Consider the following 14,252-nt stretch of genomic DNA (forward strand, 5'->3'; position numbering starts at 1 on the left):
CATCCCTAAGTTTCAGCGTGATGTCAGAGGGAGAACTTCTCTCTATCCGCTTCCTCTGTGCCAGGCATTATTTTGCAAACTTCCACCACATCACCTCTTACTCTCCTTTTCTCTAAACTGAGAAGTCCCAAATGCTACAACTTTTCCGCATAGGAGAGCCACTCCACCTGCTTGATCATTTCGGTTGCCTTTTTCTGAACCTTTTCTGAATACATGGACTACAAATCTAAATAACAAATGCAGTTTTGTCTCCTGCAGTCTGAAGCAGGGTAGCCCTCTCTACTGCCTTGTTCTGCAAAACATGCAGGCACAGGGACAGTCAACAAGTGAATAGCACACACGTTTCAGGTTTATGTACTGTACAAAGTGGCGCACTTTGATCTTACAGCCTCAGCTTGTGGGCAGCCAATAACATGAGGATCACAATATTGGCTTAAGAGCCAACAGCATCACTTAGGAGATGACAAACTACGTCAGCTGCCAAAACAGGAGTTTGGGAGATATATCAAGGTACTGTGCTTTGCCCCACATGACCTTATGCAATACACCCTTGCCAGCCTGGTGCTCTCCAGTTGTTTTGGACTACAATTCCCATCAGCCCTGGGCCAGCACGGCCATTTTGGACTCCAGCTCCCATCAGCCCCAGGCAACAGGGCTGCCCATATTGGCGTAACAGGCGAGGAGTATGGACGCACAGGAAAAAAATAACAAGAAAAATGATACATTACAGCTACAAGCAAAATAATTTATGCATGAAAGATGAGGGGCAATTTTTAGAGCAAACAGAGAAGATTCAAAACACAACTCTTCCAAGGTTCTTTCTTGTTTTGTTTTTTGAAAAAAGCTAGGTGGAAACGGAGCCAAGGGATAGTGCAGGGTCAGCTGGCGTAATACTATCAAAAGTCCCTCCAGCTGCAATCTCATTAGGTGATCCTCGACAAGGCCCCCTTCTTTCTCAGCCTCAACTCCTCCATCTGCAGTATGGGAATAAAGTTGCTGACCTCCTCTGCAGGGTCATCATAACAATTGCTAAGAAAAAGCAGCTGAAGAGTGTAAGAAGATCATTGCTGTATCAGACCAAAGACCGATCCTAGCCCAGCATCCTCTTCCTAAAGTGGCCAAGCAGATGCCTCAACTGGGAAGCCTGCAAGCAGGACTGGAGTCCAAGAGTATTCTCCCCACCTGTGATTCCCAGCAACTGATATTCAGAGGCACGCTGACTCCCAACAGTAGAGGCAGAACGTACCCACTGTGGCTTGCAGCCCTGGATAGCCTTCCATTCCATGCATTTGTCCAATCTTATTTAAAGCCTCTCACAGTCAAAGGCAGCAATGCATCTGAATAGCATCTGATGGAAACCACAGAAGGGGAGATTTGCTCTTGCTCTCAGGTCCTGCTTGTGAGTTTCCCATTGGGGCATCTGGTTGTCCCCTGCGAGAAGAGGATGCTGGATTAGATTAAACAGCCATTGGCCTGATCCAGCAGGCTCTTCTTACCTTCTTATGTTCCAGGCAGGATGCAAAAACAGCAGTGACAAAAACAGCACATCCCTTATACAAGATAAGTGGGATCCCTTCCTCCTTTGATGCAGAGGGTATTTTTTAGAGACGCGTGCCCTCCTACCCACACAGATCCTCCCAGATGCTTCTAACACCTTTCTGATTGAGTCAGAAAGAGAAAGAGAGAGAGCACGACTTAAAACTTCAAACAAAACAATTATCCAGGTTATGTGTAAAGTCACTCAGCAGCTGCAGCAGCAGCAGCAACCCCCACCCCCACAAATCTCTCTTCAAGAAGACAATATTGCTCCAAGGTTTCTCCTGTCCCACTTCGGCACGTTCTAAGCTGAAAAAACTGAAGCGCTGGTCCATTTATGGATCAGAAGAGGGACTTGGGAGGATAACACCACTGACAGCGATGGCTCATTTTTCTCATGGCAGTGTACCCAGCCTTCCTTGACACAGCCCCCATCTGCACTATATATTTAAAGCAGTATCGTGCCACTTTCAACAGTCACAGCTTCTCCCGAAGAATTCTGGGTACTGTAGTTTGTTAAGTGTGCTGAGAGTTGTTAGGAGGCCCCAATTCCCACTACAGAGCTACAGTTTAACTACCTATCCCACTTCACAGGGAACTCTGGGAACTGTAGCTCTCAGAGGTGAATAGGGATCTTCTAGCAACTCTCAGCAAACTACAAACCTACAATGCCATGGCTGTTTAAAGTTGTATGATACTGCTTTAAATGTATAGTGCAGATGAGGCCTCCATCTCCCATCAGCCCCCAGCCAGAATGGCCAATGGTCAGAGATAATGGAATTTGGAGTTCAACAACATCTGGAGGGCATCACAATATGCAATCCCCAAGCACTATAATATTGAGCAAGGAAGATAGCTGCCTGACCCATTATGTTGGCTAAACGGAACCTACGTTGCCAGGGGCACTATGCCTCAGGGGCCTGGGGAGAAACAAGAAGGAGTGGTCATGCATCCTTGCTGTGGCTCATGAGCTTCTCAAAAATATCTACTTGCCCTTGTTGGAAATCCTGACTCAGAGTGAATGCATGGGAAATTGCTCTAAAACTGTCTAAATCAGGAATAATCAGCGGGAGCTGAGACAAAAGGTTGCTGCGTGGGGTGCCCCTGTACAGGATTCCTTCCAGCCAATTGCGCTCTCGTCCAAGCATTCCATTCCACACACACTTACCCAACAGCCAATCAGCATTCTGTGGGTCACTGAGCATGCTCAGTTATCACCGGATTGCTGTTGGCTTCCCTCCCTGCTTAGGGATTTTCCCCCTACCCCACCCACATACCTCTAGTACTTCTGATAATCCTGGGGTTCCCCCAAGCTTCCCAATACTTACTTGTGTATGTGTTGTTGTTTTTTTGTTTTGGCCATATAAGCACCCACACTCACAGAATCATAGAATTTGTAGAATTAGAAGAGACCTAAAGAGTCATCTAGCCCAACCCCTTGAAATACAGGAATCACAGTTGCAGCTGTGGACTGCAGAAACACAGGAAAGGGTGACAGGTAAATGCAAATTCTGCAGTAAATCTCAGAATACTCAGTGTTAGGGATGCAGAACTGGTGGGGGGCTGTTACCCCCATATGCTGTTTATGGGGTTTCCCAGAGGCATCTGACTAGTTAGAATTCTGGACCCGTCCAGCATGGCAGTTCTTAAGAACATGAGAGGCTTGGACTGAGATTTGGGTGGCCCTGGGTAACTGCTTCTCTCATCTGATTATAATTGCAAAGCACCTCAAGGGCCTCTGGCAAAATTATTTCTTCTAAAAGTAACTAAATCACAGCCAACTTTCATGAAAAAGGTATGACCTCTTGCGGGGGGGGGCACTTCCACTAAGCTGGTGGCCAAATTGCATCTCTTCAGGGGTTTTTTTTGGTCCAACTCCCATTCAGCATAAGTTGGCTGAACACAGGGAACCCTTCACAGAGCAGCTTTGCATCTTATCAAACCAACGCAGAGCTTCATAAAAGATTATGAGTGACGCAGAGACCAAAGAAAGAGTAATGATTCGTTTATTCTCTCGAAGATTCAGGGTAACCCAGCCAAGGGGAACCATGATTGGCAGGGTATTCAGGACAGATAAAAGCTTAAGTATTTATTCACGTAATGCATAATCAGCTTATGGAATTCATTGCCACTAGATGCTGGAATATTCACTAACCTAGATGTCGTTAAGGAACTGTTAGGCAACAAAGCAGGTGAGGGTGAGGAAAGTGAAAAGGGATACAGAATTTGCTTTTTCTGCTATCAAGGACCACAGCTCAGTGGCATGCAGAAGATTCCAGGTTCAATCCCCAATGGCATCTCCAGCTAGGGCTGGGAGAGACTCCTGCCTGAAACCCTGGAGAGCCATTGCTAGTCTGTGTAGACAATACTGAGTAAGACAGGCCAGTGGCCTCACTCAGTATAAGGCAGCTTCCTAAAACTTGCAGTCATCCTATGATGTTGGCTTGCAGTAGCTTTGAAGAAGATGGAAGTGAGCACACCAGTGTGAATTTAACCCCAGAGGCATAGGTGCTCCTTTCCACCGAGTCAGACAACCAGTCCATCTAGCTCAGTTTTGCCTACACTGACTGGCAGTTGCTCTCTAGGGTTTCAGGCAGTCCCAATGACAGGGAGGTTAAACCTGGGGTCTACTGAACACAAGGCAAGCATTCTACCACCAAGCTGGGGTCCTCAGAGGTCCAGCAGCAGCTATCAGTCACATAGAACCTCCATGTTCAAAGGCAATGTACCTCAGAATACAAACTGCTGAGGACAAACAGTGCAGGAGGCCTGTTGCCTATGTGCCCTGCCTCTCTGCTTTCCCAATGTGCTGCCTTGGACCCAAAAGACCCACTGTGGTTTGGCCTACTCACGTTCTCAAGACCCCTTCCTTCAAAGAGAGAAACTGCAAATCCTGCACACCCTACGATGCCTTGAAGAACAAGAAGCAGCCCACGTGGGTCTCTCAACGGAAAATCCGAAAGATACTTCAGCCCTCTGTGTGTGCGTCTCTCTCCAGACTGCAGGCAGAATCCCAGACAAGGAAGGACCTGATGAGAGTCCCGAACTTTGGCAGCAGTTGGCCAATAGATAAACAAAGGCTGATACCGCAGGAGGCGAGCTGGGATCAGCTACCTAGGGAGGAACGCAATCAGTGGTGGTCAAGAGGGTCTTAACCCCTTTGAAAAGGGTTATCAGCTCAGATCATTTATCTCTCTTTCCACCAAGCACTTAAGTTTGCAAAGTTCAAGATAACCTTCAGAAGATTCATTTTTTGTTCAGAGGAGAAAGCACTGCGAAGTGCAGGATAACTTTAATCTGCTTATCGACACAAAAGGAAGCACACAGGCAGGCTCTGCTGCTCTCCAAGTGGCATCAGCCTGCTCCCCAATCTTCCAATCCTAGGCTCCAAAACTTCCAGCATTTCCGGGTCGGGCACAACCCTTCAGTATGCCAGCTGGACAAAAGTAGTTTTGGGGGCCAGCCCGCTTTTCCCACTGGGGTGCAATTCAGAGGAGTTACATGTTCCAAGGAGAAACCAAAATTGCTCATTGTCCCATCGGCTTTGCTCAATAAGCCAACAATATTTCTCTGAAATCCTATGGAGGTTATGGTACATTACACATTTTTTGCCCACCCCCTGGTCTGCTCCACCACCACCACCTAACCTACCAAAGCATCAGACTGACTATAAAAAAGAATACTAAAATCATAGAATTGTAGAGTTGGAAGGTACCTCCAAGGATCATCTAGTCCAACCCCCTGCAAGGCAGGAATCTAATCTAAAACATCCATGACGGATGGCCACCCAACCTCTGCTTAAAAACCTCCAAGGAAGGAGGGATCACAACCTTCTGAGGGAGACCATTCCAGTTTTTTATAACTTTATTTAGTAGGAATATAGGAAGCTGGTCCATCTAGCTCAGCGTTGTCCACACTGACTTGCAGCAGCTTTCCAGGATTTCAGGGAGGGAACTCTCCCAGCCCTACCAGGAGATGCCATTGGGGATTGAACCTGGGATGCTCTACCACTAAGCTACAGCCCTTCCCTAAAAGAAAAAGAAAAATCCTAGCCCTTGTGGTTCTGAATAAAGGACTTATTTAAATAGGAATATAAGAAGCCACCTTATACTGAATCAGACCATTGGTCCATACAGATCAGTATTGTCTACAATGACTGGCAGCAGGTTCTCCAGGGATTCAGGCAGGAGCCTCTCTCTCACAGCCCTATCCAGGGATTGAACCTGGCATGCAAAGCAGATTGCTCTGCCACTGAGCTATGGCCCTTTCCTGACATTCTCAAATGCAAACAGAACTGCCAAGCAAAAACAACAACCCAGACACAGATTGTGCTAGCTGAGGCGGATGGGAGCTGTAGCCCAGAAACATCTGGAGGGCATCAGGCTGGTCTTGACAGCATACAACTCAGGCTGATAACACATACTGGACTGGATATGAAACATTACTGGAAATCGACGGTAGCATTTCATTCCTTATACCTACCACCCTGCCAGAACAAATCATGTGCAGTCCAGGGGTGTAACACCAGACACCTCAGTGTTAGTAAAGAAGGTCAAGGGACACCTCCCAGCTTCACACCTTCAATGGTCCACTAAACCCTCCAACACTCTATGTGTTGCATTTTTCCGCAACCCGGTGATGCAAGAATATCGATTTTGCATGGAAAATTCTTGGTACACCTCCCACCTTCTGGGTATCTCAATTTTAGCTGTGACCAAGAAGAAGGCTATCAAGCCCTTGGTACCAGCACTGCCAATGGAGCAAATTCAACCTCAGATCCTGAGCGAAGTGACCCAAAGTCTCCTCCTGACCCAATCCCCATCGACCTCTACTAAGTCATACAGTCTCAACAGACATGAACAGGGGTGGGCAAAGCACCACTGGAGATGCTGTAGAAAAACGGTTCGAGAACAAGGCCCAGGGAATGCTCACGTGGTCCTGCATCTGCAAACTACCAAATCCCCCAATCTACCACCTACTGAAACCAAGGGGAAAGTGGAACTACCAAACCTCCAAGCAAAATAGGGTCTGTTTCAACCCTAGCAACTTCTTGAAATAGAAAAAGGAAAATTAACTTCACATTCTGCTTCTATCATGAATTTCATTTTTTTGTATTACCAAGGGACACATGTGCACACCAAAAAAAAAAAAAAAAAAAAAAAAACAAAGTGAAGGGGAATTTTACCCTAGGGGTCTAATTCTGCTCCAAATCAGCTTTATGTTGTCACCAGAATTGGAAGACTTTAGAACAGGACTGGACAAATTCACAGAGGAGAAGGCTGCTAGCTGCTAGCTACAATGGCTATTGTTCTACCCTCTGCTGTTGGGAGGCAGTATGCCTTTGAATACCAGTTGCTGGAAACTGGAGGAGGGGCCAGTTCTGTTGCCACTCAGGTCCTGCTTGTAGGCTTCTCACTGAACCTTCTGGTTGGCCACTGTGAGAAAAAGATGCTGAACACCTCTAGCAGACAGACTCTTCTTGTAAGTTCTTATGAGTTGACACTCTCATAATGCAAACATGGAACACTGATTTCTTATTTGTGTTGTTCTTTTTTTTGGGAGGTAGGCTATTTGGTGTCCACTAGACCCCTTTTAATATTTACTATGAACACAGTATTTCACCAAGGCATTTTTTTGTTCTTGATTTTTGTTCTCTCCTGTTATGAATCCTGTATTTCACCTCTGCTTCTCTTCTGTTTACTCTTCCTGACAGCACAAAACGAGGGATTTAAGTTAACATTGAGAGGCTCAAAGTACTCCAACAGCCTTTCTGTCGCGCTATGTTTTTGGAACAGCCTACCAATAACATCCATCTTTTTTTACATTAAACCAGAGCCATTTTGAAATCAGTCATTAACTTTATTTCCAGCTAGGGCTTCAAAGGGGTCTGCTGGGCCCCAACAGCAGATTGATGCTGTCAACAACCGCAAATGATGTTCAGAAGCCAGCTAGGGCAAAACATAGCAGCCAGGATGTTGGCCCAGATCTGCATTGCTGAGCCTATTATTGCAGTGTTATTTGAGCTCCCAGGTCTCAGGTTTGCACCCTGAAATCTCAGGGTCTGGGATGCTCCTGACCTGGTAATCCTGTTCCTTCCATATTCGTTTCACCAGTTGGTTGGCAAACATCCATGCCCTTCCCAAAGGCCAATGTTCAAGACATTCTCATTTCACCAGGAATTTGGACTGTTTTAACTTGGTACCTGGCTACTACAAAGTGCTGCTGTGGGCTAAGGTCAGGGAGGCTTCTAGTTTGAGCCACATTTGGGGCAGGCTTTCTTATTCCACTCTCCTCAGATCCATACACAGATATGAATGCCGACCTGAGGATTAAGACACATACTCAACAGAGTAGGTAAGGGCCTAGGTCCACAAGGAACTTACAAAGGGACCCAGGGGGCTGCCGCCTCATTCCTTTATACATATTTAAACTGTGTGGCAGCCTGGCCACAGAGCTGCTCTAAGCAGCTTAAAACATTTTAAAAGTTAAAGGGATAGAGAGACAGGTCCCAGACCACTTTGTAAGTACTTCTTCTTCTTAGAGTGGGCAGAACGGGGGGCAGGGGGGGGTAGGGAGTATGGAATGAAGCCAGCTCAAGATACATTTGCAGACTGAGTTTTGCAGTATTCTCATTGTTTGATTTTACTGCAGGTAGCTGTCTTTAAATGGTTTCGTAAGCAAACAACCAAAGCACAAATGGAAATGTTTGCATTGATGGTCATATTAAAGAATAATAATTTAGTCTTGAGAAGGTTGATTCTGAGGTTTGGGACTTGGGAAGACAGATTTTGATATGATTTTAATTAGGAACTAATGAAAACTTGTCAGTTGACCCAGGACTGTTATGTACAATGGAGGCTTGGAGTGAATTCTTTCGCCCTCCATCTCCTCTGGAGGTTTGCATGCAAAGAATAAAAACCTATTACCTTCATATCCTGTTAGTGAATTTCTCATAGGAACCTGGATGGCTGCAGGGAGAACTGCATGCTGGACTAGATGGCCTAATCTAGCAAGACTCTTCTTCTGTCCTTCTTTCTGCACATTTCAAGAGAGATCATAGCTCAGGGGTAGAGCACTCCTGCTACAAGAACACTTGCAAAGCAGAAGAATGAACAGTGCTGGCCCAGGAAAGAACGTAAGAAGAGCCAGCAGGATCAGGCCAATGGCCCTCCTAATCCTGCATCCTGTTCTCACAGTGGCCAGCCAGATGCCTGAATGGGAAATCTGCAAGCGAGACCCAAGCACAAGAGGCCTCTCACCTCCTGTGGCTTCCAGCAACTGGTATTCAGAAGCATTACTGTCTCTGACCGTGGAGGAGGAGTCAAGCCATCCTGGCTAGTAGCCATTGATAGGTTCCTCCTCTGTAAATTTGTCTAGCAGTCTGAAGTGGTGATACAAGGCCATTTCCAAGGCTCTCATCTTGGGGCCTTTGACAATGGGAGAGAACCATACACCTGATAGCAGCCAGCCAGGAAGGGGCAGAGACAGTTGCGCAGAGGAAGCACTCTCTGTGGCACCCACCCAGACCACGGAAGCGGCAGAGCCTCGCTCACATGCTGGCAACATCTCCGTGAGCAATGGGAGTTTCGGCTTTCCTCCAGGTGCCACAGAAATACAAATAAATAGCTCTAATAACCCCGTTGGCTCCCCTCCATCGCTCCAGCGTAGCTGTCAGCATCCGAGAGGAGAACGAAAAAAAATAAACCAGAAAATGCTTTCTCCCTCTTCTCTCCCACCCCCACCACTTCCCACCCCTGCAAAATTAAACAGCGAGATGAGAAAAACATAACAAAACAACAAAATGCTTGTCAAGGCTGGGGAGGGCGATAAGCGGTGGGAGGGAGGGGATAGAGAATAAATATTCAAATCTCCATGGCAAGCAATTTATTAAAACTGCCAAGCCGGAAATAAAAAATCACGGCTTTCTGTGCTAAAAGGTGTCATTCCTTCAAACGGCCGTGGCAGCGTGCTCTAATGAGTGAATTATGGATCAAATCCCAAGGAGCCACATTAGCGTATGGCTGCGCAGAGGACATATTGGAGACGTAATGTGCAGGCTGGGAAAGGGTTGCGCGTGTGTGTGCAAACACATTAAATTCCCTCCCACTGCACAGCGAGATCTATCGAGAGGACAAGTTCCTTCCTGTGCACCAAACTTCCCAGAAAGAGCAACTGCAATAACTGATTAGATTGACTAACAAGAGAGAAAAAAAGCTCGGTTGCCTCATTAGGCTGGTTTAAGCCCCCACTAGTGCTGGCAGAATCCAGTCTGTCCTGGAATACACTTGCTGGTTCAACCAGTATATGCAGCTCGGCAGGAGAGGAAAGGGCAGACACAGATGGTCTCTTCATGAGTTACAGCCCAGATGACGGCAATGAGATGGGCCAGGCTGGATCAGTGCTGTACCCCCTGGCCCTGGCCCCACCATCATGACCCACTGAGCCATGCAAGCATTAGGGGCTGGAGGTTTAAGTGGGGGGCCCGTTGTAAGCACCCAGGACACTGACTTCTAAAGTGGATTGCTTTATAAGAAGATTGGAAGAATTCATGGTGGGTAAAGCAATCAGTGGCTACCAGCCACACTGGAGCCATGCTCTATCTCCACAGTGAGAGGCAGTAATGCTTCTGAACCCCAGTTGCTGGAAGCCACGGGGGGGGGATGCTCTTGTGCTCAAGTTTTGCTTGCGGGTTCCCCACAGGCATCTGGTTTGGCCCCTGTAAGAACAGGATGCCGGTCTAGATGGACATTAGGTCTGATCCAGCAAGCTCTTCTTCATGTTCTTAAATCATCCCCACTCCTCTCTTTCAACACCAACACTTTGGCAGTATTGAGGCTGGGCAGTTGGGGCTGCAATGGAGGGTTGCAGGCAGCAAACCCAGGCCTTACAAGACTGTAATCACGTAAAGAATGGAAAACAATATTGTCCCTTAGCAAAATGCTAGAAAGCATAACAGATGGGCAGGGTGTGTCTAGATAAAGGCTTCAGGCCGATAGAATGTGTCTGCTCTGCAGGTCAAGGGTCAACATCACCTCCCAAAACAATCTTCCAGGGGCCACATGCCACTGGTGGGGGCCAGAAGCAAAAGCAGACAGGGCAATGGGCTGTTCATATTGGAGACGTAATGTGCAGGCTGGGTTGCAGGCTCTTGGTATTGCCCATTATGCTACAGTCACGGAAAAGCCAGAGGTTTCTCCATCCAGGAGAGCAAGAGGCATTACCATAGTTCATCAAGGACACATTCCGGCCAAGCAAAAACACTCAAGGAAGGGATGGATCATAGTCAGTGGGGGTGTGTGGTCTGGATAGGAGGTGCAGTCTGAGGAGAGTCCCAAGGTGTCTTGAATCCCGGGGAGACTTCCTGGGGACAGTGGTGTGATGCAGAGGAGGAGTCACCAATGGGTCACCAATGGTAGCTCCTCTAACTCATCTCACCCCTTGTTCTGGTCTGAGCAGCCCCTCCATGATGCCTCCTTGGGGCTCGGGACACAACACCACTGAGAGCGTTTGCTTATACAGAAGCTGTGAAAGCTCTGGGCTGTGTGTGTGTGTGTGGTGTTGGAGGAGTGGACCATACAAATTAGGAGGCATTTTGTCCAAGTACAATTCAGCACACTCAACCATCCCCCTTGATGCGGGGCCTTTGCTGTGCCACCCTGCCCTGGCAGTCGATCAAACCTTCTGCAGCTGAGGCTCTCGACTCAGGGTCGTGAACTCTGTGCTGGGAATTTTTTTTACCCAATTCAGTCCATTGACATGCCCTGCCAGCAGCATCTGCATTCTGAAACCTGCACAAAAATTGTGCACACGTAGCAGAACTGTGTAATTGACAGTTGGTGCAGCCAAGTAGCTGAGAGCAGTGGTGTCATCAGGGCAGAATTGGGGGGAGCAGAAGGGGCCCCCAAACGCAGACATGTTTTGAAAGAAGAGGTGGGGAACCTCAGGCCCAAGTACCAAATGCAGCCCTCTAGTCCTTTCTATCTGGCTCTGCACTCCCTCCAGACAACATCCCTCCCACCCTCTGCACTCTGCACCCTCCTCAAGTGCTGGTACCCGACTGGGACATGTCCTAGAACTATGATGAAGTCTCTTGCTTGCCTCAGTGGCGAGATGTACTGGCCTTTGCATGGCTGCAAAGTGCCCTGCTGCGCAAAGGTAATCCATGGCTCTGTACATTTTTGCTCCTGGCCCCACCTACTACTGCCATGTGGGGCCCCTGAAAGGTCGTTTCCAGGGGAATGTGGCCCCCCAGACTACCCAAAAGTTCCCCAGCCTCATCTAAAAAGCTGTAAATGCTGTAAGACCATTAAATCCAAAGATTAAAATGATCACTGCCTAAGAGAGTGAGCTCTGAAATCAGAAACACCCCAGTTCAAGTCCAGCCTCTGCCAAGAACTCACTAGCCTCTCTTTCTTGGCTTGTCTGCAATGTGTGGAAAATAATGTTGGTACTACCTATAGGATTATATGTCAGAAGGTAACTAGGCTGCTTGTGGGGGCAAACTAACCCCAACATTGCTTGCGGGATGTTCACTGGCTACCAATTTGCTACCAGGTAAAGTTCAAGGTGTTGGTACTAACATAAAAGGTTCTATATAGCTCAGGACCAGGTTACTACAGTATCTCAGATCGGGGCTTTTAGTAAGGCTGCTCCTGCCCTGTGGAATAGCATTCCTGTCCAGATATATCAGGTCCTCACTGTCTGCATTTTCCAGAAAAAAACTGAAGATGTTTCTGTTACAATGGGCTTTCCCAGCTGGATAAATGGGTCTCTGCCACAAGTGTCCACTTTTAAACTGTTTTTAATTACAGTATTTTATATGTAGATCACTTTGAGATAATGGTTTAGAAAGCAATTAATAAATCAACTCTAGTAATATTTTTTTAAAAAATTGAACACATAGACAGACAATATAAATAGTACTTTTGCTATTGCAATTTCTCATATTTCACTCAGTTTTTATTTGCTGCCTTTTGTATATTGTTTTCCATGTCATTATTGATTTAAATAATGTTTGAAAAGTGTTAATTCTTTTTTATTATATAAGCTTCAAAGAGCACTTCACATATAAATCCGCAAATAAATAAATCATGTTTGGCATAATTGGTTCCGATACATTTTTATGTAATACATATTTTATTGTATGCCTTTTTATTCCACCTTGCCACACAGGAAGCTCAAGGCAGTTGGAATTATTTTTTATTGTTTGTCTCCCCATCGTCCCCCCACCTCCCTGGCTAGGCAGTGAGAGAAACTGTGGAGAGAAACTTATTCAGCGACTCCTCTCTGGCATTGATTGCACACATGAACCTTCGAGCCAACTTTCACAATAATGAGAGCTAGAAACTTCCTTTTTTATTTATGATTATCATTTTTTAATAAAAGTTGATGTTGGCTTTCGCAGCCAACATCAAACGCTTTGCACGTAGCCTTGGGCCATTATAAACCCAGCCATACACTTTTCCTGGCTCTCAAAAGCCCCCGTTATCACCTCTGCTCCATCTGATGTTTGAGAGCAAGGTGAGCAAAATGAGAGAATTCTTTAGAATAAGAGAGAGGAAGAGGAAGAGATTAGCCTCACCCAACAGGTACGCAGATATCAAGCGGTTTCATGGGGGGGGGGGGTCGGGGTGAAAATGTGCCTTGCCTGGGACAGCAGCATCCACATTTAAACTGCTGCAAATTGCCGTCTAGACTGTCCCTAGGCCATTCCCTCTTGGCGGTGGCGCTTTAATTACTGCGCCACTTATGATTAGATGGGGAAGTAATTAAGCCAGGCTGGGGAGGGCACGCACTCCTTGCATGCTCTGCTCCCTTTGGGGAGATCCAATCAGAGGGATGCCAGCCCTTCCCTTCTGCCTCCCTTTGATCATCTAATCGAGGACAGAAGAATCCAGCTCACGTTCATGACTAACTAGAGACCTGCAGGAAACGGGGCCGAGAGAGCAAATTAAAATCTGCAGCTGAGAACTGCTTAGTAGTCTAATCTCATATACCAACACCCAGAAACTACCAGGACTGGGGGAACCACAGAGCACCCCACAGCCCTGGATACATGTCACCGCGCACCTCAGTTAATTTACTTTATTAGGCGCATGCATTTCAAGGTTAGGCAGTGAAGAAAAGCTTAGGTGCCCAAGTGCCATTCCTCTGGTATGCAGGGGTTCGAGGAGGAGATTTAAAGCAGGATGTAATACTGCTTTTGTCAACATAAGAAGTGCCTTGCTGGATCAGGTCAAATCTCGTTCAGCATCCTGTTCTCACAGTGGCCAGCCAGTTGCCCCAAAGGGAAACCAGCAAGCAGGATCCAAGAGCAAGAGCATTCTCTTCACCCCATGGCTTCTAGCCACAGCTATTCAGAAGCATTATTGCCTCCATGCTGGGGGGGGGGGGCGGTTCGGGTATGTGTGTTGGGAGCATATAATTTAAAAGAAGATACCACTTTGATATTCTCTGGAGAGTGAAAGGCAGTATAGAATTAGTTTCATTAGCGAAGAAATAAAGCAGACATCGTTTTTGTGCGCTTCTGATTACATCTGCTAACTGGCAAGACGCCTGCCACGGCGGATGGGCAGGGCAGGTGCAGCAGGCAGGCTGGCAACTCACAAGGCCAACCCGTTGCAGATGGTTTACAACAAAGATAAAACAATAAGATTATCACCCAAAAAATTAACAGTAATTTTAAATGCCTGAACAGTTAAAATAGCAATAGACTA

General features: G+C 46.8%; 1 protein-coding gene across 11 annotated transcripts in view; it reads right to left on the minus strand.

Annotated features, from left to right (window-relative positions):
• PC (pyruvate carboxylase) overlaps window positions 1-14,252 on the minus strand; it is a 256,716-nt gene that overhangs the window by 205,555 nt on the left and 36,909 nt on the right. Inside the window, exon 1 of one of the 11 annotated variants that reach the window (XM_082203881.1) lies at window positions 4,438-4,612. The exons of 9 other annotated variants lie outside the window; for them this stretch is intronic. The gene's annotated coding sequence lies outside the window, so the exon portion shown is untranslated. Of the gene's footprint in view, window positions 1-4,388; window positions 4,411-4,437; window positions 4,613-14,252 lie in introns of those variants that run through there. One more of the 11 variants, XM_082203882.1, reaches the window with a different exon arrangement.

Source organism: Podarcis vaucheri (genome assembly GCF_965113315.1).
Source record: "Podarcis vaucheri genome assembly, chromosome: 16".
Classification (NCBI taxonomy): Eukaryota; Metazoa; Chordata; class Lepidosauria; order Squamata; family Lacertidae; genus Podarcis; species Podarcis vaucheri.